The sequence below is a fragment of the Odontesthes bonariensis genome, chromosome 6 (assembly GCF_027942865.1).
Source record: "Odontesthes bonariensis isolate fOdoBon6 chromosome 6, fOdoBon6.hap1, whole genome shotgun sequence".
Classification (NCBI taxonomy): Eukaryota; Metazoa; Chordata; class Actinopteri; order Atheriniformes; family Atherinopsidae; genus Odontesthes; species Odontesthes bonariensis.
Window position 1 is genome coordinate 39,530,944 of NC_134511.1, and position 26,347 is coordinate 39,557,290.

Here is a 26,347-nt window from a genome sequence, read left to right on the forward strand (position 1 = left end):
TTGGATCCATTCTTCCCATTTGATTACCAATCTAAATAGACAGAGCTCAACTATGTTCTAACCAGGCCTTTAGCAAGTCAGTACATTGAGATATCTTTAACCAAAATTTGCTAGCAAGTACATGGATGCAGCATTGCAATATCACTGTGCCCAATCGAGACACTGAATCCCTCCCTCATCTAGGTTTGAGATAATTTAATAAACCTCTTACCAACATCCATTGATCCAGTCCCTTCCCACCCAAAAAGATTACTGAATTCCTGTCCATGAGGTCATTGTAAATACCAGACATGACAAACAATAATCGTTCAGTGTATAGGGCTACAGGTAGTCATGGTGACAGAAATTACCCTAAAAAAAACAGATTAGTTGATTATCTTTGCCCAGAAACATGTAAACAATACAATTGGATCAATACAAAACATATTTCACTGTCAGCAGTGTGAATACCTATCATCCAGGGCCACTGACACCACTGTTTTATCCCGCTTTGCAGTGGATCAGCTCTTTCAGATGTATTCTCGGAAAATACTAATCCATATTCTTCTTGTCTTTTCTTAATATCATCAATATCCACTGAGGTAAATCAGTTGATTTAAAAGGGATAATATAAAACACAACTTTGGGTGAATCATACAGTGTCATATTATGAGATTTTGGTATCAGATAAACGAGCATGACTGGTAAATACTTGATAAAATTACAATTACCCCTGTGCAACCCCCACAAAACTCTTTATTACACTGAACTAAATGTATCATTAAGAAGGAAAACCGCTTACAGTCAGGATGCCAACAGCTTAGGGAAACTGAAGTTTTCCATTGGATGGAAATGTATGATTTTAATCAGGCATTAATGACAAAACAACATTTCCCGTTATGGCTCTTTAAAAAAATACAAGACTGTAGGTGGATTTTAGTCATGGATATACTCAGAAAAATTAGCTTATAATTACCAAATTATAGGTGTATCCCACTGCACCTGGTATTTTGACATGTGACAAGATGCTATCAATGCTAGCTAATTGCTTCCTGTGGCTTATTTATTTATGATTCACATAGACTCCACTGATTCCAGTTATGAAAGAGGTGAGATTATTTATTGCAGCAAACTTTAGTTCTTTTTAACATGCTTTGCAGCTGTGATATTATATCTGACATATTTTGTTTAAAAAGCTCTAACTTGGGAATTGTTGAATTCTCTTATTCATTAAACCACGGCATCCCTTTTGTAAAAGTTCATTCACAAATTAAATAAATATACTGTATTGCTCCAAACACAAGAGCTTTGTTTAACAAAGAAAGGACTGCTAACGAGAAGAATGTTGTCCATGAAGACCTGAGTTGAAGATGTGAGAGGACAAGGGTAGTCTTTTTTTGCCAGTGTGAAAGTGGCAGGCAGCGTTCTTGAGTTGGAGGGTGGCACATATCCCAGTGCAAAGTGTCCAGAATGTGTGTGTGTGCACATGCACACCAGGGATGGTGTGACACTGATCCCTCAGAAGGCTAAATTTACTCTCGAGTGATGGGGGCAGGTGGCTTCAGCTGGGACATTGGGGTAGGGGTTACGGTGGTAGTCGGGAAAGACCAGACTGGTTTCAGTTCAGGCAGAGATCGGGGGCAAATACACAGCCCAAACTTGGGTTTCAATCCAAAGCCAGCTGGTCTGGCTTTATTTCATGCAGGTCATTTACTTTGAACTGTTTGTTAGTCTTTTTTGTTTGATTTTTTCTACTATCTCTTTTGTTTTCCACTTTTTTAGAACTTTTTTTAAACCATTTTGTTGAGTTGGGCCTCAGCTGGTGCTGCAGGGTGTAACTTCCTGGGGAAGCAGAGAAAAGGCACGGGTGAGTTTTTACAGTACATGTATTATTCTTCCCTTCTTGTCTGAATAGCATTCACTCAGTGGAAACCTGTCGCTATCAGGATATCAGAGCATACTTGGCACCGGGGTCATGGCATTTTTACCAGATTAAGCCATGATTTTTGAGTTTTGAGCTCGATATGAACTGTTCTGAAATTCATTTTGAAACATTGCTGCGTAACTGTGATTTTGTGAAAGATTTCTTTGTAATGTAGCCCAACACAGAAATTACTTTACCAGTAAAAGCAAAGCCAAAAGATATAATTAAAGTATTTACTTAGAGTTTTTTTTCCCCTGTCTTTACCGAGTAGAGCGCAACCAGAGAATTTCTAACAGCCGAGGAAAGAGTCAAGTCTCAGATGTTGCCAACTGCCTCTTTCAAGCAATATGGAATTATACAGTTTGGTCTCATGGCAAAATGTGAAATGCTAAGAAAACAAAGAAAACAGAAAAAGAAAGAAAGAAAGAAAAAAGTATGACTTTCACATTAATATACTTCATTTGAAGGTTTGGCTTATGTCTCCAGTTCATTTTGTGAGTTTAGTTTACTGATAATCCAACAAAAGGATACTTTTGGATTTTTTTATATTGTCTGCTTATTTCAAGTCATGATGTTTTTTTTTCAAACGTTAACCATGTTGTTTTTCATTTGTAACCTTTTTAACACACAACAAGCCACTTTCTGAACCCAAAAGTGAAGTTTAAAATTAGAGACAAAACAACACTGGTTGGGAAGGAAGTTGATCTCATGTCTTTTTTTTTTTTTTTAACCTGGGGGCAGTTGGCTCTCCTTTACCATTAACCCCCCCCCACCACCACCACCACCACCACCAAAAAAAACAGGACTCTAGAAACTTTGACCCAGTTTACAGGAACTGCTTAGTCCTCACTTATTAGCTTTTCTGTCTCTGAATTCCATTGCTTTGATGGTCAGCGGACTTGAGGAAACGCATTGTTTTCTTTCTCTGTAGGGTGGTGAGCGCCCTTACACAGTTGCCTCTCTGCTTTGAAACTCAGCTCATCCTGTCAGTTCACCTTACAACTCTTTCATTAGTTTAATTTTCTTTTTCAGTTTCTTTGTGTAGTATGAATCGTGGTTAATGCGTTTATCTTCAGTGGGAAGGTCTTGAAAATGAGTATGTATAAATATATTTATACATACACATTCACATATATATATTTATATGCATGTACATTAAAGTTCTTAATTAGAAAAATAAAAAAAACAGGTGTATTTGTATATATATATATATATATATAAAATTAAGGTTAGAATTATTGTAATTTGTGGTACAAACTTATTTAGTATTTGGTGGATTGAAATTTAATCCAGATATACCTTATTAAGATTTCCTCTAACGCTTTTGTGCGAGTTAACTGGAAGGTTAAGATTCAGCACTGAAGTAATTTACTGATGTTGTGTTTCTCTGCAGCAGCTGCTGACAGAATCATGGCATTTGTTAGTTTCCATGGTTATTTGATGGGCACCAATGATCAAATTTGCTCTTTAGTTACACAATTTTTGTCACTTTAGAAAGTGCATTTAATTATTTAAACAAATTATAACTGAACCTAGACCAGTTACACATATGGGAACAGTTGTCTCCTGTGTGATAACGCTCTTTCCCTTTACCCCCCTGAGCACCGTTAGGCCAGAAAACAGTATGACGCTCTGCTGCCATGATACAATGCTTGTGCGCCGGGGCTGTCTAAGTCTACAAAACACAAGCGCTGGCACTAGGAAGCTCTTTTGATCTACAGCTAATCTCAGTTGCCTGCCTCCCCTCTGATCATGTATGAATAAGAATGAGTCGGGGGTGATCCTGAAGGCACAAAGAGCTTTAGACTCCGCCGCTCGTCTGCCGAGCTCTTCCTTGTAGTACGGGCTTGAGCCCATGTTCGCTGGGCCTCGCAATTACACATCTGAGCTGGGGAATCCTCATTTAGATACGCATTATATTCCACTGTGCTTGCTTTTCTTCACAGTGAGATGTTATCAGCCGCTTGTTAAGAGTGTGGGAGAAGCTGCATGGCATTGCTGAGTGGTCTTTAGTTGGCAGAGGTCAACAGCTGCAAAAGGAACTTTTGCAGTGTCATGGCTAGTATGGTAATTCAGGACAATGGAGACTGCAGATCATTGTGCTACAACAGAGACCTGTGGGTCAAAGCCCAAAATATCAAAAGCCTTATCAGTTAAATACTGATCAAAAGAGTGACAATAAATAAATGAATAATATCTTTAACAGTACATATGTTTAAGTAAAGTCTGATCTGAATACTTTTTGAGATCATGGTAGCTGCATTTAGAAAGACTATAGCTCATATTTTGAAGGCAAACTTGTTAAACTATAATACAGCACCAAACATCTACATCTAACGAGGGCAAATTTCTAGCTTTTCCTCCACTCAATAACACACTTTAGATAAAAGGATTCCAACACGGAAAAGGATTCAAGTCAATAACGGTCATTTTTTGAGTAAGGATGATAAGCCATCACAGCTTTGTAACCACTGCCAATGTTCACCTGTGAAACCTTGGGTCTTGGCATTCATGTGAATGTTACTTTGCAAACCAGCCTAAACACTGATGAAGACCAAGCACCTACAAACTCCACAGATCCCAATTGCATCCAGCACCTGCAGGAACAAGTCCTATTCACAAAGGCCCAAACCTATGTTTCCCATATTACGGTGCCAGACACCAAAGGACTCCTGTTTTCTGTTCATCTAACTATGCCTTAATGAGTAAGAGCTGTTTTGGTGGACCTACCACAAAACTGGTCTGTGTATATGAAAATTTAACTCTTAACCACACATCAACTGTAATTTGATGCAATCGAAAAATCATCTTTTTTTCTGGGCTTGAGGCAACATATGTAGGTGTCTAAAATTAAAAACTGACCGCCTACAGTAAATCTAAAAATGTGACATTCAGTGAGCTGCTGAAATTTGTAGGGGAAGCATACGTCACTAGATATCTCCGCCTAGCTTCAACTTCAGATGATGCTGCACTTGCTGTAACTTGGAAGTGGGAAATTGAATCTCTTTTGGTCTTGCTTTTTGGTTTGCTCATCGTTACCTATAATGTTCACTTCAAACATCAAAAATGAATGCTTTATCAGTACTTGGTTGTTATTAACCAACCAGCCTCTATTATGTTATGTGGTGCACGTTTATAGTTCAACACATGACTCGCATTAGGTTTAAACTAAAACAGGGATTGATAGCATACCAGCTGTCCAAGATGCAACTGCAGACGAGATAAATGTAAGCAAGTGCTAACTGAGTTCTCGAGCTCTTTACTATATACTCTCTCATATTGAGATAATATGTTCCAACGATTAAACACTGAAGTCTTAAGAGAACGAGACCCTGAGGAAGACTGGGGCAGAGTTGATGGAGTGGGTCACTCCACAACCCCAAAAATGATCCTCTTGTGTAGAAGTGTAAAATACTGGATGAAATGGGTGTTGCTGTTTCTGTGTTATTTTGACCAAAGTATGTCAGAAACATCTCATTAATACCTCAGGAAATTGTGTCAGCTCGTGAAAAAACGGTCAAATATATATCTCCTTTAAGTCAGCATTTACTTTTTCATATATAAGTGGTTTGTTTTACTTATACACAATTAACACTAATAATGCATTTTCAGACATAGCTTTTTTACTGCTTCCGGAAACACTGGTGGGCAACTCTTGCACTCAGACAAAAAAACACTGGAATCTCCCCTTTATGGGCGTAATTAGAGAGAGGGCAGCAAGAACAATGAAATAACTGTGCCTGTGTTGGAGCAGTTCATAAGGAATTACTTTCCAACCATTCAAAAAGGAGGAAAAATCATTAGCAGAGAGCGAGTTTCTTTTTTCCCCCTCTAAAAGCAATCTAGTGGAGAAAAAGAGAACATTTAGCCCTTGATATTCAGACAGAAAGCATAGCAGTTACACTGACTATTCATCTAGAAGACACAGGAAGGGAAAGCAAAACAACAGTACAGGGATGATGAGAAAAAAGGAAATTAAATTAAAATGGCAATAATCAAAATGTTGGCATGTTGGATAAGAGTTACTGATATTTGAATTATGTTTAAAAAGACCTTGATTTAATGTTTAAATTATTCCACTAAATGAAAATGCTCTAATAGTATGTATCAAATTACATTATGTGTTGGGTTCAACGGTACTTATCAAACTTTGCACGGGGAATACCACATATTAACACTTGTTTTAGACCTGAGAAGGGTGCAGACCTCCCCTGCAGGCAGTACATTTTACTGCAGTGTCTGTGTACAATGTGTGTATCATCTGTAGCAGATGGCACGCTGATGGAACCTGTCATATCTACATTGGTGATATATGCGGCATTAAAGCATTTTGATTGTAAACAAAATCAAGAAGTAGTCAATCTGCAGGTATTTAGGCATCTTTTCTTCCAAATATGCAGATGCTATTGCGTTCAATAGGATGCACTGTCTAGTATTTCAACTGACGTCTGTTGCTGTATGTCTACAAACATGCATGCATTTGATAGTATAGTAAAATGGAGAAGAAACAGGTCTGACCAACAGGTCACCCAGCAGCGCAGCAGCGGAGCCAGTCAGCAAAGCAGGACCACGGGGCTCTTCTTATGATGTAACAGGAGCTTCAGACAGGACAAAAGAAGAGCTTGTCGTTCAGCGTGTGGCTCATCCATAATGCAGAAAAGGTGTACTGACAGAACACTGTCGGTTAAACACAAGACAGGAAAATCACAAATGCTACGTCCTATGTGACACTGCCTGGAAAGAGTTTTATATGTAGCCATTACATTTTGGAGTCCATCGGATTTTCTTATTTTTGCCATTCAAGTTTGTATTTTAACTGTAAAGACAAGATGGCCCAAAGAGTGGGCCAGGTATCATGACCAAACTATAAATATATGGTTTACTGATTTTAATGACTGCAGTCTCACTGAAATATTGGAACAATGCTTCTAATAATTAGTTGACTAACGTTTTTTAGTTTCTTATTGCTTTACTTCTGAAAAACAGTGGGGAAAGAATGCCACATATAAAACTGCAATGGTCCCTTGTTGGACCATTTAATGCCAAAATCAAAGTTTATTTTAAAGTAATCTAACTCTCTTTTTCTGCTTTTAAACAAAGTGCAAGACTGCGCATGAAAATAAAAGGCCGGTGGTACATGTTTGAAATATGTTAACAGTTGAATATTTAGATACACAACCATGTTCATCCAAACATTTTTTAATTTCCTTTTTGTATTGTTTCTTTCTTTTTCCTTTTTCTTTCTCTTTGTTTCACAAAGAGAATTTCCACAGGTGACTTTGTATGTGGTCCAAAGTAATACACATTGTAGCTTCACTGCTTTCTTGTAGAAGTACAATTATTGAGGAATACAACCTTCCGGCTGAATTTACAGAAGGGAGCCCCACCTTCCCAGTAGAAAAACCCATCTAAGTGTACACATAAATATTTCCTCAAAATCATAAATGTCTTTGCTTTATTATTTCAGTAATATGATTTCAGTTAATTAAGATAGATTTTTTTTCACCTTTTCTCCCATAATTAGAATGTACACTGGTACAATTCCTGCGACATAATTACAGGTGATATTGCCCTCTGAGTTTCATTATAAACCTTATTGATAAGGAGCTCCAAATCATGTATAATATAAGGCTTTGGAAGACTAACAGCATATTGCCGGCAAAATGTCTCTCTTCCATTCCGCAAAGATAACTTCTAAGGCACGCGCGTTTTGTTTGAGAACAGATCCCAGATGTTCAAATGGAATATGTCTTGAATGGTATGAATGTCAGCTGATGATGTGAACAAAGAACGGATGGAAGATGGTGATCTTACAGTATGTTTCCATTTACAAAGCCAAAAATATTAAACATGTATATTATACTTGAATATTATTTAGCTGGTTGAAATAGCTTCTTTTTTTTAAATCCATTAATCAATATACCTGTTTGTTACCCTTGAGAAAGAATTTGTTTACTCAGACCCTTATTGTAGCTAAATAAGTGCTGCTAATTTATTATTTTTTCTACCATTGGCTTTTCCATTCTTTTAGCCATGAAAATGTAGCTAATACATACATATATATATATATCTATATATATATATAGATATATATATATACATATTTTAAAAGCATACTTTCCCAACCACATTCTGAGACTTCACTCTAAAATCTTGACATTTGGTATATCTTTCAGATACCTAGAAATCTAAGACAGAAAGTATAGAACAATTTACATGCACATGTGCAGGAAGGAAATCTACAGCATCCCAGCTGAGCCTGTAAGTTAAAATGGCCTGCAGGTCTTTCTGTCCCCACTGTGATGCCTTTGGTTGTCACGTCATGTAGAATCATTCTACTGTCAATACACCAAACATCTCTCTGATTCCTTTGGGAACAAACACAGAAAGAATGACTGAAAACGGTAAATACAAGAGCTGGAAGCATCCTTGGACATATCTGACATTAAACGAAAACTCCTTGCATCTCATTGTGCTTCTGTAATAGCTGGCTAATTCTCTGGAGCAGTGAGGCAGAGTGCTTGACAACATCATCAACTGTGACAAGCAGATTGTGTTTTCACGTGAGCATGATCGACAACAGATTGCACCGAGCCCGGGCTGTTCCTGTTTGCCCTGGAAATGTGTTGGTGTTTATCTTTTGCTTGAGAGAGACATTCTTTTCTTTCTCCTTCCCCTACAAAAAACACACACATTTTCAGGCGGGCAATTTTGTGTGTGTGTGTGTGTGTGTGCATGTGTGTGTGTGTGCGTGTGTATGAGACACATGTTGTGAAGTAACTGCCGGGCAAGGCTTAAGAAACAATCCAAGCAAGATCAATATCAGCAAACCACATGTATGTGTTTGAATTAACATCCAGTTGCAGTTTCCCCCGTTCTCTTTATATGCCAAACCTCACAATAAATTGCATTTACCCAATAGTCCAAAGTGTGTGTATACACACTGACATATTGTAATTACATAATTGTTTTGGCAAACTGTTAAAGTTTACTCCACCAGGCTTTGATGCGACTGTCAGCCCACACTTGAGGACATTCCTCAGAAACCCACTCCTCAGAACACTAAGTTCTGCATTTCATGTCCTAACAGTAGGGGAGGATAATGACTAATGACTTTCAGGTGGTGAGAAGCTAATAACTTGGTCTATTTTCAATAATGAGAATTTTTTGTCTCGGTATAACACAAATACAAATGTTACAACTGGCAGTTTTAACCCACAACATTCTCTGCTTATTTGCAAAACTTCTTATGCAGGAAACTGTAAATTTATCAGAAATGTATGGCATGATGTGACACACTTTGACCTACACAACATGTTTGAAAAAAACTTCAGCTATCTCTTTGGCCATATTCAGATTTAGTCGTGAAATCCCCACAAAGTAGTCTCATGAGAAAAAAATATGCTGTAGGTCTTGCCTACTTTGCATTAAATGTATGAGAATTGAATGAAATGTTATGCTTTCACTGTAGGTTTATCCCAATAGACAAGTAAGGCAGTCATGTATGAATATGCATGAGCCAGAGCTTGACTCATTTAATGATTTTTCACCATTCAAATGTATTCAATCCTCAGTCTCCGGTTTATTTTTCTGTATTTTATACGGCCATTAAACACACACACACACACACACATGCAGACACATTTATGATGCATTAACCTTAACATTAATTTTGCTCTCTCTTCACACGCAGTATGCACATATTTGCAAACAGTAACCATTTCACTGGTAGGCTCATGCTTTGTCTCCTCACTCCTTCCTTCTTCACTTCTCCCAGGTGCCAACGAAAGACATCCTCTAGCATTGTGAACCCTGAAAGGACCTCTTCAATGAACTGCTGGCAGACTGCATAGAGAGCGAGCGCACGTGAGCCAGAAGACGAAGGAACGCTGAACGTGGTATGATCACAACAGCCATCCATGCATGTCAGTATGTCAGTGACAGAGTTACCAGTTGTGCACACTAAGAGGTCTGAAAGGAAAATTCATGTCTGCTGAGATTGTATTTAGTGTGCCCTAAAGTGTTTCATACATGTTGCTATGTAATGCCATTGATATCTGCCGTGTTGAGTTTATGAACCCACGGTGTCTAACAGACTACACCTTATTGATTATTATAGAGGTCTTGGGACTGGAGGAAATGCTATTAAAGATTAAAGGGTCAGGTGATGTGAAGGTGGTATCCAAAGTCATCAGACACCGGCGGCTTCAGTTACATACCGTAATGTCCGCCTGTCAAGCAGATTAACCAGCTTGATTTATTTATTAAGCACTGTCCACCATTTCCTACCCTGACTCACTGACTGACGGACTGGGTGGCAGACTGCATACATAGTTTATGCTTCACAGGTGAACAGGGAGGGAAAGAGCACGGAGCCACTTTGTGTCCATTTACACCACTGTTTATCGGTATTTGTGTTATGAGCTCACGAGGGAGGTCTTCACTGTTTGTCTGAATTCAGACGGAGTGTTAACCTCAGCTGAGTTGAAGACTTCTGAATACTTATTCATATTAGGCAAAAGCAATGATTTTCTTTTTATGAGGCTTGATTGATAAAACCCAAAAATGAGTGCCGATTCTGTATTAGACTACAACAGGCTTCCTTCATCAGGACAGCCATTTCAAATCTTAAAACTGATACAGCGCCGATGTATTGTGAGTATAATAGAGCTCGGGTATTACAAGGCCTATCTGAGATAAATCTCTCTACAGAAAGCCACTGCACTGGCTGTCTGTGTCTTATCTGAAGCGGCAAACTTGCTGTTCTAATTGTTATCTTCACACTAATAGAGTGGATGTTTTGAAATCATTTGGCTGGATGGATAAAGGCTTGGTAAATTCCCAATGCTTACACTCTGTGTCAAGGCTTATCTGGGAGAGATAGCTCGGTCCTGGAGAGTGATTGGCAGCAGCATGTAGGAGATGGAAAGTAACTAGTGTCTAAGAAAGAAGGCAGTATTTGCAGACATCAAAGCATTCAAAGAAATTTTTAACATTTCTTTCAGTCACATATCAAGATACACCAGTTGGTCTGACTTTACGTTTATTAAAATCACATTAAAAGAGGCCTGTGGAATCAATCTTTACACAAAACAACAAGGGTTGAGAATTGAGAGGAAGGTGGTTCATATTCTTTAATCAATCAATCACTTGAGAAGAACGTTTTTTCTGTCATGTTCCTAACTATTCTGTATTTAGAGAAAGTCCAGAAGCAAGTTGAAATTTCCCAGTATTTGTGGCCAAGACTTCAGTTTTGAAACACTTGTCATTTGCATGTATGAGACAAAACTAAATATGTTACAATAAGAAGTTTCCAAACTCAGCTGCAGATGCGTAACGTGCTCTCCGTTGGTTCATTAGTTAAGTCCTCATTCTCCCATCATCTTCCTCAGTGGTCATCTCTTGAGGAATTAATTGTGTGTCCACTCTATCAGGGCTGGCATGATAATAAAGCATTAAGAGCCATGCCCCGTTCATTAAAGTAGAGTTGGGAAATGTGAGACCGCCCCTTTCAGGAGTCGGAAAAAAAGGAGAGAGGAAAAAAAAATCGATTATTGCTCTTCGCACCCGGAGAGTAGAGAGGGTTTAGGGAAACACTCGGTCAGGATCGTGGGAAGGAACTGAAAAGGCGTCTCAACATTACTATCAAGCTTCAGACGTCCAGCACTTCGCCGGCACCGCCTCCACCTCCACCACAGCCACTCCACCGAGTCCCTCGCCGCTCACCGGCACCTCGCAGAGAGAACTGAAACGTCCTCACCGTCTCCAGAGCAGGCACTGTCCGACTCAGAGAGAGGGGAGAGAAAGCGAGTGAGAGATAGAGAGAGAGAGAGAGAGAGAGAGAGAGAGAGAGAGAGAAAGAGAGAGAGAGGGAGAGAGAGAGAAAGAGAGAGAGAGGGAGAGAGAGAGTAGTTTTCTCTGACATTATAGAGACTCCTTACACGTACTGTACGTTACTTTTTTCCCCTCCCGGCGTCGTCTTCTGCTAAGTTGCGCTCCTGGATTTTAAGTGCGTCTCAGCGAACTCCGTCCCCATCAGGCAGCGGCTTCAACCTTCCTGTCAAACGGCCGGGCCAAACAACCGGCGGACCGTTTGTTGTTTCTTTCACTTCAGCCGAAGAAGATTTCATGCCAAACAAAGTAAGTACCACAAAAACACTTGCCCCTCGGACGCACGAGAAACGTTGCATCATGTGTTCTTCATTTTTCAGAGGGAAACTTGAGGTTCTATCGTGATGCGCTCTGCCTCGTCAACAAAGTACAGTAACTGCGTTTATTGATTTGTTGTGACCTCTGTCTACTCACGCCGGTGACAACTATGTAATATAATTACAGGGTGACTTCAAATCGCTGTTTTATGGTCTATTAAGAAGTGTTAAGATGTGTCTTAGCTTGTGTTACTGCTGTGACGACCTTGTACAGCGTTCTCATGTCCACATGCAGGCGCACAGTCCCAAAGCCACCGAAACTGAATAAGCTGCCCTCCTTAACGTAATACGGTATGTCCTCATTAGCGCCCAGCAATAACATGTGAAAAGTTACACTGACATTGTAAAGTGTTGTGATATGTTGTGAGACACAACTGTAATCAAACAATTGTTGAAGAAACCGAGGAGAAACTTTGCAACCCAGTGAAAGACTGGATTTTTTTTTCACAATGTAAAGTGAATATCATGTAAATAATCAATCTAATCTTAAATTTCAGATAAATAGAAAACATATAAGAGAGCCATCTGCACAGAAACATGTCTTACTTTGGGGATAAATATATATATATATATTTTTAACATAGCCTACGCACACCACAGATCATGATTACCCCATGTTAGGATCCATTAAACCGGGACAAGGTGCGTGTTGACAGCTTTTATATAATTGTATTGGAAACGATGAGCGTATATTTGATCATTTCTGTGCAATACAAAAAATGCAAATTGTTAGACAGAATTGTGCAAACACAGTGACTGTAAATCAGTCTTTTAGAGAAGATTTTTTGTGATTAGGCTGATCTACAATTTATTCTCCCTGACTATGTGATTGCAACTGACCTACAGTGAATCTACAGTGAGTGTGATATATTCACAAGGTGATTTTAGTTCAGTCTCATGTGGCTCAACTGAACCTGTTGCAGTGAGAGGATTAATAATGACAACATAATTAACTTTGTGGCAACTTTCACAGGTTGCAGCTTCAAAGCTAAAGTATTACTTGGATTTTTTTTGTTTCATATTTTAAGTGCACAAAGGCACAAAGATGATATGTGCAGATACACTGAAGGTTTTTATAAAAATGTAAAATTGCCACATCAAACATACTGTAATTTGATCCAGATGTGGAGCACACAAGGCTGAGCATTTAACATATGCTCTTTAATATAAACATGAAAGTCTATCTCTACACTCGTGTTCTTGTGAATTTTAGGTTTTACCAGTATCCTTAATTTAATTTCAAGAGTAATGTAAAAAATAGAGAAAACCGATGTAAAGATAAGGGAAGTTTCTCAACTGATAGAAATAAATCACTATTCACAAAATATTTTGAGATTTCCAAGAACTTTTAAAGTTTAAAAACAGATATGTGAAGGAAATATATTCTAAACCCTCTGGAAAGTATTAGTCTAAATGGTAAAGTGTTGCTGACTATGCCAACACAGCAGCCTAATTTGTATGTCTGTTTAAGGTACGCTTCATATATTCATTCAGTCAATTACAGCTCAGTTGCTTTTCACAGTTTGTTTAATATGAAGAACAAAATATTCCCCTTTTGAAGTATTTGTTACACTTTGAGAATTTTTTTTCCATGTTTTAACAGGATGCCGTTTCCTGCACATTGTCCTGTTACCTTTTATAACCATTTTCAGTTAACTGTTTATTCATAGAAATATCACTATGTCAGTCATAGAAAAAAAAAAAAAGATTGGACCCTCTTCTGACGATCGTCAATGAAGTTGTTCTGTGTGGCCTGTCTGGCCTGTTGCTCTCTTGGGATTTAGCGTTAGGTTAATCCGCTCACAGAAAGGTGAGCACTCGCATGTGGACCTACGATTACACACAGAGGACTCTGTCAGCCAAGCTCTGTAATCTCAGAGACCCTTCAGAAGCACACACACATCCACGCTTGCAGTGAGCAAACACACACCAAAGCGTATACGGAAGCATATTCTCTCTCTCTCTGTCTTTCTGTCACACACACTCTTTTAACCGCATGCATGCAGCAACACCCACTCTGTCTGGCCTGCGCTGCTTTTGTTTCTCTTATTCTCTTAAGTCCTCTTCTTCTTCTTGACAAATCATTTGGGATTTTGGGCACTAATTCACAAAAGCAACAGTGACAACACGCTCTTACCCCTCTCACAGAGAGGGATTAGAAGGTCACGTGTCCCTGTGATTGGCCAGGGCATTGAGCCGATTGTCAGGGCACTTTGCTGTACACCAGGGGCTCAGTAAAGCTTTAGTTAAGTGAGAGGAAGGGACACATTGTATGCTATGGTCAGGGTTTTGCAGGGTTTTGCCATGTGTTTTAACGGTAGTCAGGCAAAATGAGCAATGGAGAGACTGTTACAAATATCTTTGATCTTTTATGTCTAATACATCGCCCATGAATGTGCGTTATAAAGCCAAAGCATGGCTTCGATAGTAAACAGACATACAAATGATCAGAAAGAGAAACCTCTGGGAGCAGCGAAACATTTGCCATCGAGCTAGCATCTCTGACAAAAAAAAAAAAGAGGTAAACTTTTTTGCATTTGATACTGCTCAAAAGGTACATTTCAAGATTTCCTCCTCGTGGAAAAACAAGTTCTATGAAAACATTATTCTTATTGGAAACATCAAATGTGTTTATGTCTGCGCAAATAATCTAATAGCCCCTTTTTCTTTGCTTTGAAGTTTTTTTTTACGTGTTTTCAAATGGTTTCAAATATTTTGGAAGGAGTTTACAGAGTTTGCACAGTAAAACCTTCATTTGCAGATTGCTGGTTGGTAAGATCTGGAGGTAGATATTGAATAACTGTAATTGTACTTTCTGCCCTTTGGCTCAAATGAGAAGGTAATATGAGAGTCAATAGAAAAAAATTACTTCATGTACTGGGATCTATCTATATATGTGTGTGTGTATAAGAACCTTGAATTTCAATAAAATCCAATTTATTTTTGGTTTAGCTGTATTTGTGATAAGTATATTTAAATTACCAAAAACAATCTTCTTATCAGGGCGAAATAATTATATTTTATGATAACTCAAAGGCACATTGCATCTTTTTTACAGTACAAGACATGTTTTCTCTCTACGTTGTCCCTTTGTTTTCATACATGTTATAGTTCCAATAAAAGGTGAGGAGCTCAACCTCACCATGTGTCGATTAATTCATTTTGAACACATCTTTCTTTAATTTTCCTAATTGTTGAGCATGTTAGAGATGTTCATCCAAATATGTCTTTGCCTTATAGCAGCACTGTCTTTACATCTTCATAAGAGCTGCAATTAATTACAAGACTTAAAAAATAATGATATTAATAACAACAATCCAAAGTAAATAACACAGTCCTTGAATGGTTTATGGTGAGTAGAATGCATATATTTGAATATGTCCTGATTTTTGCACAATGATGCAAAGTATTCTTCTGTCTCTATCTAGTAATTAGCAGTGACGTTCAGCAACTTTCTCGGTATGCTGTAAGTGGATGGGGGTGTATGGGGTATGTTCACCAGGGTGTTAAAGATCACAGAGGAATATTTCAGCCTTTGATGTTTAATTGTATTGTAAAACACACTTTAGAATATTTCTGCATAAAGTAGACTTCTGGCTGTGCTGTGCTTTGTGTTTGCTGTTTCTTTGTGTGTTTGTCTGTCTGTATGTGCTGTGTTTCTGGGAGGTGTGTGCGAACGCGTGTGCATGTTCGAGTTTGTGTCTTGTCTCTGTGTTTGTGGGTTGGAATGTTTGTGCTTTTTCTCTCGTCTTAGTTTTGTGAGGTTGTCACTGGTGTATATTCAAATGAAAATGCATGTTTTTCTTTTTCTCCCTTATTCTCATGTTGAAGAAGGTCGGATTTGATGTCTAGGATGATGGAGCAGTCTGGAAAACAGTGTCAGTGTGAGGGGCTGAAAAGGCAAACTGAGAAGACAGATGCACATGAAAACAGAGGAAGGCACACACAGAGAAAGCGTAGACAGAAATTCATTTGAGCTGAGGTCGGTTAGGAGCAGAGTGACAAAGTGTTTGGCTTCTGATCAGGTATTCTTCATTAAAGAGTGATGCTTCGTGATGTCATGCTTAACAGACTGATCTAGATGAACAGGATGTCCTGCCTTCTTCATCCTGTTTCCTGTTTCCTGCCTAGCTTGTTGGTCATTATTACAGCAGCTGCCTGCTGGGTGGTCTGTGCTCAGCAGTGCTGACCACACAATCATATCGTCAGCTGCAGCCCACCTAAAGAGACACCCAAAACACCTCACCATACTTGAGGCTTGCTCACTGAAATATTTGGACAGGGAGAAAGTCCTGGGAGGCAAAAAACTGGAGGAGTGCGGTGAGCAGAGGACTTTTAATGATAAGACAAAGAAAAACATTTAGAGTAGAGCAGCGGTAGGACTTCTTTGTCTAAACATTGGATGGTTGAGATTAGGCTTTATGCCTCAATATCAAAACTTAAACGATAAAATGAGAATTAAATGAGAGGTAACATGTTTATAAATTGGCTCATGCAGTATCCTTCACAACCAGACTCTTCGTTTGGATGCCCACAGAAATTTCAGAGTTGAGTAAAACAGACAGAATGCAGCAGTATTACCCAGTAAATCTGTAATACCTGCTTCATATGTTTGACAAATCCAGACAAATCCATTTGAAGTAGAACTGCTTGCTTTCCGTCTGTTTAAATGTAGCAACAGAAAGTACGCTGTGTGTTAAAGGGCTTAACCTGACCGGTAAATGTTCTGGGCAACTTTATACATGGTAAGATATTTTCAGAAATATATACCCCACTCCCATATCCCCCTTTGCCATCTAATTTGGAATGCACCCAATGCTAACAAAAAAGCAAAAGAAGTGTGGAGAAGGCGAGAGAGTGAGGAAAAAAATGCAGAAATGTTATCCAGCGGCTGTAATTTATCTTTGTCACAACTGCAACATAGCCGAGTCATTCTGCAACAGAGTCCAGTGAGACGCACAGAGGTAGCTCTGTGCCGTGGCCTCACACACGCTCACATCCATCTGAAAGCCGGCTCGCTCGGCTGCCACAATCCGCAGCGCTGCTGTTGCCACTGCTTCGCGTCCACGTTGCTGCTGAGCTTCACATTGCTACTGGATATTTTTAAGTATTTACGGTGCATTCCACCTGAATTCACACGATTTTACCAAGTCATGCTTTTGTACGATGCTGGTTTGTCTTGTAACAATGTAATACAAAATATTCAATGACTACCAATACGACTGATATGTTCATTCCATTTTTTTCTGCCCTGAGCAAGAGTAGTACAGTCTTAAAAGTAATGCTTCTTTTTCACCAAAATCTCAGAAAGCTGACCGTTAATTTTAGGAAACTGATCAACTCCAAGGGAACCCTTCTATTGAGAATGCTGTTAAAAAAAGTATTCAATAATCCATGCTCAGACTTACAGAGCACACAGCTTAGCTAGACACTGTCCTGCCAAAGTCCACACAACTGTTCCTTTCCACTGTCATCTGTGCCATTCACACACCAAAGGCCGGCCTATGATGTGCCGTTGTAATCCCGCTGTTGACCAAAAAAAGTCAATAGAAATCTGAACGAAGAAATGCAGAAACAGAAATAAGCTGCAGCCACGAGATGAAATTTGAAAAATGATGAAAAAAGAGAGAAATCTGTTCAAACTTTTCAGCCAAAGCGCATTTGAAATTAACTTAATAACCACAATAACATATAGCAATATGAAAGCGCTCTGATGGTGGAAAACAGTGAAGCAACACCTACCCCACACTCCCTTTTTCTCTTTCTTTAAATTTTTTTTCTTCTTCTTTTTTTAAACTCTTTTCTTTTTCAGCCCGGCTCCCTCTGCCCTGTGATGTATGGCTTTTTCCTACTGTGGCTCTTCCAAAGTGCAGCTCGTGATGTCATTAATTTTATTCATACTTTATGGATGCTCTGTCTGGGGGAAAAAAAAAAGAACGAAAGAAAAACGGAGAGGGACAAGGCGAGAAGAGAGGGAGGAAAGATGGAGAGAAAGAGAGAGGCTGAGTGAGGGAGAGGAGAAGGGATGGCGTTGCGGAAGGAGGTTTTCAGTGCTGTTGCATGTATAATGAATGAGGGGGCACTTTGTTTGAAACTCCAGCCCAACGCTTCAGTTCAAGGTTTGCTGGGCAGAGTGGGGCCTTGTGATCTCACACCAGCCACTCTCTTTATCCTGCCAATAGATGCTTTCACCTGCCACTGTGGTTCGACCCAGTGGAAAAACAAATAACCTTGTGTGTAGAAGAAAAACACATCCGCACAGACATACACAGAGTAGTGACAATGGAGCAGTGGACTGAGTGGAAGGGGTGAGGAGCGGGTGAGAGAGGAAAGAGGTGAGTTTGTATAACAGCACCATTGCAATGACGGCCAGACGATACTGAGGAGAATACTGGCACCTTGCCCACACTTCCTAAATAGTGCTCTCTACAGAAATAGCTCAGCCTTCATATTGAGTTTTGTCTTCTATCTATGTGCGTGTGTGTGTGTGCACGTTTGCTTAAAAGGACGACATAGATAGTTTCATTGTTTTGTGAACTCTTTTTCGCTTTCTGTTGTGGACATTTTTGTGCTTTATTTGTGTTTGTGTGTGTGTGTGTGTGTGTATTGAAAGTGTGAGGAAAGGAGTCTTCATTTGCCCTTATCATTACGGATAAAAATGGCCTCTGTCTTATTTTTGGCCCAGCGCTGGACTCATGGTTTTATAAATAGCTGAGGAAGTGCGGGGGATACCTGTCGTGGCTCCAGCCTCCCAGATCCTCCATGTCACATCCAGCCACCGCCGGCCCACTCTGGGGCGACGGCAGAGCAGCCCCCTCAGGGGCCGAGCAAACAGGATGGGATGCAGATTGAGGGTGTGAGAAAACCAGTCTTGGGAGTAAAACACTAAAGGACTTGCATTAAGCATGAGAAGCCTCAGCTGACTGTCACATTTTGTACAGATTGCTATCTGCTGGCTAATTTCTCTTCATGAGTACTGCGGCTAAAAGATCAGTGTCGAACACAATAAAATTCCTTCAATTTGAGAATGCAGTCACCTAATCTATGTGAGTTAAATCATTGGGTGGTTTCTTCTCTTCTCCTCCATCGATGAGCTGATGTCTCTTGTTAATTTAATTTCTGTATCTCAAGAAAATGCCGTGTTAACAACACGGCCAGTGTGAACTTTTCTGTCTTCGCTCCACTTCTAGTCAATGTTTCCCTCCCATTCTGCTCTCACTTTCTGTAGGAATGATTTCAGACCCAAATTTGTGACGTTAATGGGAATTTTGAAATGACAGAGCATTTAACAAAAGTCTGTTAGCTGAGGGAGTAGACCTGACTTACAACAGCATGTCCTCTTTACACTTTTCCGTCTCAGTTTTTTTAGACCGATTGCCCATGGTCAAATCCTTTTCAAGTCTTAATAGAAAGGGCAAACTACAGTCGTGTTGGTTAATCCTGTGATCCTTTGCAGAGTCTCAGTCTCTTTGACCATACTATCTAATTGTTGAAGCCACATTATCACCCTCTGATGCTCTTTCATTTGTAATTCTAAAAATGAATGTCATCCCTGCTGCATCTTAGCTCAAGATATTGTTCACCATCTGAATGAGTGACACTCTGCATCTTGGCCCTTCATAATAGGAGCCCCATAATCATATTATGAGTGGGCCAGAGAGTGAGCGAGTCTTGAAAAGCATTACTGCCATTCGTGGACCGTCTCTTTACACAGCATATGTCTTTTCTTTTTTTTTTAATGTGCTTGTCCCCCCACTTTCTCTGTGCTGGGAATTGTGCCGCCTTTTTATTAATGTGCTTTTGACAGCTTAATTTGATAAGCGGGCTACTTTTTAAAGAAACCTTGGATTGTTCTCATAGCAAGAACATGTTTTTTTTCTTCCCTCCCATGTTCTTCAAAATGCTGCTGCACAATCTGTTGATGACCCAGTTCTGAGAGATGGTTGAAAACAAGGAAGAGCAATGCAAAATCCACAGGGAGAAAAAAAAAAGAGAAGGCATAGGGTATTGGAAGAGGGGGAGAGAAGGATAGAGCGGGAAAGGATACTATAAGTAAGAACGGCACTTGTGGGAAGTTTGCTCAAATGCTTTTCTTTCTTCTTTTCCTGCTTGCTTACCTCTCTTCCTCCTCTTGCACTGGGCGGCCTACCTTTTTGGGCTCCTCTTCCCTGTAGCCTAATCGGAAGAGAAATGCTGGGAACGATAGCGGGGATTAGCTTCCACTGCTCACCAGTTCCCCATGGTTAAGTACACGTGTAATGAGTTGTTTATTTGGGATAATGCACAGTAGGCGCAGCCGAAGCCCAGAGCTGCTCACCTCCCTACTCCATTGCTTACACAGATACAGATAAACACACACGCATTCACACACAGAAGTCCAGATATATGTGCGTGTGTAAAGTAGATGTATAATACAGCCAGAAATATACATGCAGCATACATGGTGTGAACACTTTGCAGGTATGTGCACATATACATGTTCACACACTGAACCCTCCTACAGATACACCCTTCTGTAGAAATTCCCACACACAGCTGTGATGCAGGTCACTTGCTAAGGAGAAAAATGGGCAGTTTGTAGTTAAAGGGCTCAGTTTAGTGTGTGTATGGTTGCGTCTGTGTGTGTTTGTGAGTGTGTGTATGTTCTCAGGCCTTCCATGGGTCATAAGGCCGGGGAATTTTTCTCAGGGTGAAGAGAAGGGGAAGGAATTGAATGATATGAGAAAAAATGAGAAGAAGAACCAAAAGTGGGAAAAGGGATATGTTGTGCCCACTAGCCTGTGCATGTGTCCAGTGCTCTTGTGTGCATGCGCATCAAGTTCGTGTCTATGTACATGAAGTGGAAAAAGCTGTTGCCTTGTGGAGGGGACGTGCTCTGCTATCATTAGCAGGGGGGTTGGGGTAGGAGGGGGGCAGGCGAGGTTATGTGAACGGTGCAGCTGTGCTTGCAGCAGAGGGATTTGAGTAGGGGGGGGGGATCTCCAGGCAGCCAGGTCCTTCAGTGAACCACCAGCTTACAAAGCAGATGAGAGGAGCAAAATTCAACCATGCAGCGAGGCTTGCGAACCAAATGCAACTCGCCGCTGCCCCCTCTGTCCATCGTTCTTTCTTCCGTCCTCCACTCCTTTGCTCCTCCACCTAAGCCCTTTAATTCCCACATACGAAAACTAAATAAATAACGACTGATGGTTGATGGCAAAGATAAGAGGGCAAGAGAGAGGAAGAGGAGGAAAAAGAAACAGTTATGATTTATACACAGTGCAGAGTCTGGGTTACAACCAAAGACGGTGGTTTTACTTTCCATTTCAGTCTCTGTGTTCTGTCAAAACAACTTTTCCAACAACAACAAAAACAAAAATGCTAATTAATTCATAAAGATAGTAATCATAAGGATTATCGTTTATAAGTATTTTCGAAATACAGAACTGTTTACGGTTGCTGGTTTTTTTTTGTTCAGGGGATTTTCCCACAAATTGACTTACAATTCTGAAAAAAAATCACTGAAATTTGTTTAAAGCTTCCTCGCCGATAAAGCTGGAGCCCACGTCAAGAAGGACAGTGATGCATACGAAAATCCGAACTTGCTTGTCAACCCCTGTGATCAGTCGCTATAGAGAGACATGGCAGAGGTGGCTGAGAGACGACAGAACACAGAATGGCATCAGCGTGCGATGCTAATGCATTCAGCCTGCCACCGTATCCAACAACAAGGCAAAATATCACACGACTCGCTTCACAAGATGTTCCTACAACAACAACATCAGCAACTACAGACATACAAACACACACACTCGCACAGACATGCAGTCATACAGTCGCACACGCAGGCATACACACATGCATAAATAACCACACACAACGTGTTGAAAACTAACCATGAGGAAAAAGAATTTGAAAGCAAACAAACAAGTCAGAATGTAAGCAACTTGTCTGAGATGTTGTGACAGAAAAAATAAATGAAAAATAAAAAAATGAAGAAAAAAAAAACACCTTTTGTTTCGTGAGAAAGGGAGTTGAAATGCAGTGGTGCACCAGAAGTTCACATTTTTAGATGAAAAACAGTTGAGGGAAAAAAAAAAAGAAACCTTGAAGTTCCTGGCTGATTATAATATAAGTGTGAGCTGCGTCAAATACAATGGGGTGAGTGTTAATCTAAAAATAGAGTGTGTACTTTGGCAGGAGGGGTCATCTGTATGTGATACACTGGCCTTCACTGTAACCACATCTTGAGAGTAAAGGCATGCTGCCAAAGCTTGTAGATTCACAGCAGTAATTTAATATTTGTTTGTCTCTATTATTTCATTCTCCCCCTTTTTCTCCTTCCTTAACTCTCTCTTGCTTATGGGGCTTAAGTAACTGTATGCCTTATCAGATTACTGGGTCTGAGGTCTCTTTTAAACGTCTCTTTGCCATCTTGATGTTGTGCAGCTGTGCAGACTCTTTAATCACACGCTATCTTTTTTCACTCACCCTCTCCTCCTCTCCTCCCGTCTTCTCGTCCTCCCTCCTCCCCTAACATATGTTAATTGGCTGCTTTCTGTGACAAATTACGAGCGCTCACTTTGATGAGGTTGGGTTGTGATGGTGCTGGGAGTGGAGTACAGTGGAACTGCCAGACCCTCACCAGTTCCCCCTTAACCACTCCAAAAAAGAGCGCGGCACCCAGCCGATGACTAATGAGAGGCTTGGACTCGGTCTGGCCTGGCTCGAGCCTTTGTGGGGCCACTCCCCTAAACAGAGGCTGATCTGTAGGTACCTTATGCTGCCACACGCCCTCCACACTGCATACAACCTTTCGCCTCATGCAATCCACCACCAGCTTTCCTCTGGGAACTGTAACACACTGTGAGAGTGGAAGAGCTCAGTCTATGTGTTCAAAAAGATTCATATTTTTAGCACCCTTGCATGCTATGTCGATTTTCCAATATCTAGACTGAAAGTTTTCAAGGCATAAAGCTTTTTGATTTAATCACTTTCTTTATGTTTGAAGGCACCTAAATTGGACTCGAAAAAAGCGCAGGAGCAACATAAATTATTGATGCATTGCATGCAACTTGTGTCTCAAGTTTACATTGGATATGTGTGGGCATGTGTGTGTCTGTGGCGAGGAGACAGTGCCTGGAAACATTAAACCACCCTTTCTTAAACAAACACTAACAGTGGAACAATCTCAGTTTAATAGTCCTCAGCGTCAACAGGGAAACAATGCTCACCAATAATCAGCACAATCATCTTGTGGTAACAGAAAAGGGAGCAAAGCTGACATCATTTAACTTTTTTTTTTCTTTTTTTTTTTTATCTTGGGTGTCAAAATACGACTCTGCAATTCAGTCTGCCTTGCTGTTTCTTTTTGCTCACTCCTCTACCACTGCTTCTCATTCTTTCTGTCTCTTTCTGTTACAATCCCCTCTCTCCTTACTCTGTGATCTAGGTTACTTGGTTTCCTAGCGGAGCACAGGGACCAGAGGAGGAAAAAAAAAGAAAGAAAGAAAAATCCGAAGGTCGAATCTATGAAGGACATCCTTGTTGAAGTGTGCAACCTTCTACTTCTCTGTAAATTACCCACACACTGTGCATAGACTCAAAGCAGAGCTATGGCTCTAATTTCAGCTCAGCAAGGCTGCGACAATGGCATGTAATGTTGTATGGGTGTCACAACAGAAGAGAGCGGTACTGATGCTCCATCGTCTTTGGTGCTTGCTGAAGATGCTCATATTTAAGGAACAAAAACAATTTAAAAATCACTTCACTGCTTAGCATGATTATGGAATTCAAACTTTCTGATGAAGTGAGGCACGGAAAAAAAAAGCATAGTCCACAGCTCCCTCATAGATGTGCCACCCTGCACATGCTGAATTTGTCACAACAAATAAACTAAAAAAGGGAAATCGTTCTATCTGCCTCTTCCCATCAGCAAGCATGCAAAGCAGATAACAGCACATAAGCAAGCTCATATTTCCATAACCATGAAGCTGTCAGGCACTCACAGAGATATCTAAAGACGTACTGTACATACGCATTGAAAAGGGTGACAAAATGAAGCTGGTGAAGATAAGTGCACCAGGCACCTTGTGGCTGCATGAGGGTTAGCCATGTTAGCATTAGCCCGCGGGCCTTAATTGAGGCCAGGAGGGAGCATTTAATAATTGCTGTCACAAGATCAAATTTAATTCTCCTCTCTTCCTCGCCACCACCGCTGTAGGGTAGAGTGAAACAAATTGTCATCAGAGATTTCTAAATGAACAAAGCTTTTAATTAGGGTGATTAGAATACTGTGGCAAAGAAAAAGAGTGAGGGGTGGGGGAGTGATGAAATCATCAGTGGATTGTCTTAACCATGATGTCTGGTGGTGATACAGTGTGGGGTGAAGAGTTGGGGCATACAACTGCTGGGAAGCAGTGCCTCTTCATAAGTAAGCAAAGCTGTTCTATAGAAATTGCATCATATAATGAATTAATTATTTTTCCAGTTACATTATGGTGGAAAACGACTAATTAAAAAGCTTTTTGGGCTTGCCAGGAGGTGGCTGGTAGATGACAGAATGACAGACTCTCGTCTGTCATCAGGTTTAGCCAACAAGCATGATTCAGTAAACATTTGGAGAATATATTGCTTTGAGTTCAACCAGGTCAAAATTTTTCCTTTACCAAGTGCTTTTGGGGGTTTTCTCTTGCCTTCAGCTTTCTTGTGGCTCATCTCATTTGTTTAATTTGGGCCTCCTTGTCTCCTCTCTCCTCTGGCCTCCTGTCTTTGACCCACAACTCGTTCACTAACAAATACTTTGAAGAATGTTCATCATCAGTCCCTCAACTCCTAAAATGCATGTGGGGGAGCGTGGATAGAGGAGCCCAAAGGAGTTATAATCACTGTGTTGCTTTGCCTTTATGTTGCCTTTAACACTTCTAAATCTCATCTAATAGAAATAACTAAATACAGATGAATACTGCAACAAAACAGTGGTTAGATAATGCATTTTTAGACATGTCATACTGAACTGACATCAGTTTAAAATGATGGTCTAAAGCAAGATTGTCTCAATTTATAAGTGCATAATAGCTCCTCTCTGTTAATGTCTGTCCCTACTTCCTCTGCTCAAATCTCTGGTGGGAGGGACTCAAAGAAGAGGAGAAGAGTTGAGGGGAGGAATCAAGTGGGAACAAATTAAGAGGCTGGATAAAGGCTTGCCATTTTTTGCCAATCAGCTGACCAATTAATTTGAACTTGGCCCTTCTTGAGGGGAGTCTTAAAGGGACAATAGCTAGAATATAGCATTTCAGCCAGAAAGTGCTGCGGAAGGAAAAGAAAAAAGAAATTATTTAAAAAACTGTGTTAGAACATTAGAACAAACAGGCTTCTTATAGTATTATTTTGCATAATTGTAATTTATTCCATTAAGTCCTTGTTTCTACTTGTTTGTAATGTGCTACAATATTAGATAGTTTGCCAGAATATATACATCAGCAGAATGCTTGATATAATTTCTTTTTCTTTTTCGGCATTCTAAATTGACAGCATGTCCTCATTTTGGTCAGTATAACGTTTCTTCGGATTTTTTTCTGGTGTTACAAATTAATTGTATAAAAGCGTAATTTCTGGGAGACAGGGTTGAATTCTAAGCATAGATCCTGCAGCAACAAGATCTTGGCTTCATTTTTTAAACCTCTGACACAAACACACACATACACACACTTTCAGACCTTCTTCCCCACTGGAGAACATTACTAACATCCTGAGACATTGTCATACTCGGCAGAGTACATAATTGGGTGAATATGTCAGTGCTTTGTGTTCTTGGTGACATGACTCCTGGCTTTTCCTGTGGGGGCTGGGCACACTTATTGAAGGGTTCATGCAGCAATTGCAGTGTATTGGCTTACTGTTCATTTGGGTGTTGCTTGTATTACGATCATAGATAAGCAGAGAACTTCACATCTGTGCACCTAGGCCTCGTCTTCTGTGAGAATGACTCGCGTACATTTGTGTGTTAATTTTCTGTTCCTGTTCCTTCAGTGTCAGCAGTTGGGTTACACCTGGGTCCTATGGTGCACAGGGCAACATGTGCATTTAGGCAGCGGTTTACTGTGACTGCAGAGCGAGAGACAGTGAGGGAGCGATAGAGAGGAAGAAGTGAAAGAAACTGCGGGAGTGTTGATAAAGTGAAACTTAGTGTAGTTATTTGTGTTTAAACATCACTTATGTGTATCACCACAATCAGCACCACTTCCATATTCAAAAT

General features: G+C 40.1%; 1 protein-coding gene across 10 annotated transcripts in view; it reads left to right on the forward strand.

The window, feature by feature from the left end:
* Positions 1-1,568: 1,568 nt before the first annotated feature.
* Positions 1,569-26,347, forward strand: part of mef2cb (myocyte enhancer factor 2cb) — a 70,922-nt gene continuing 46,143 nt past the window's right edge. For 6 of the 10 annotated variants that reach the window (XM_075468764.1, XM_075468768.1, XM_075468767.1 and 3 more), the window contains exons 1-2: positions 1,569-1,846; positions 9,681-9,801. The gene's annotated coding sequence lies outside the window, so the exon portion shown is untranslated. Of the gene's footprint in view, positions 1,847-9,680; positions 9,829-11,533; positions 12,044-26,347 lie in introns of those variants that run through there. The other 4 variants (XM_075468770.1, XM_075468773.1, XM_075468765.1 and 1 more) reach the window with 3 other exon arrangements.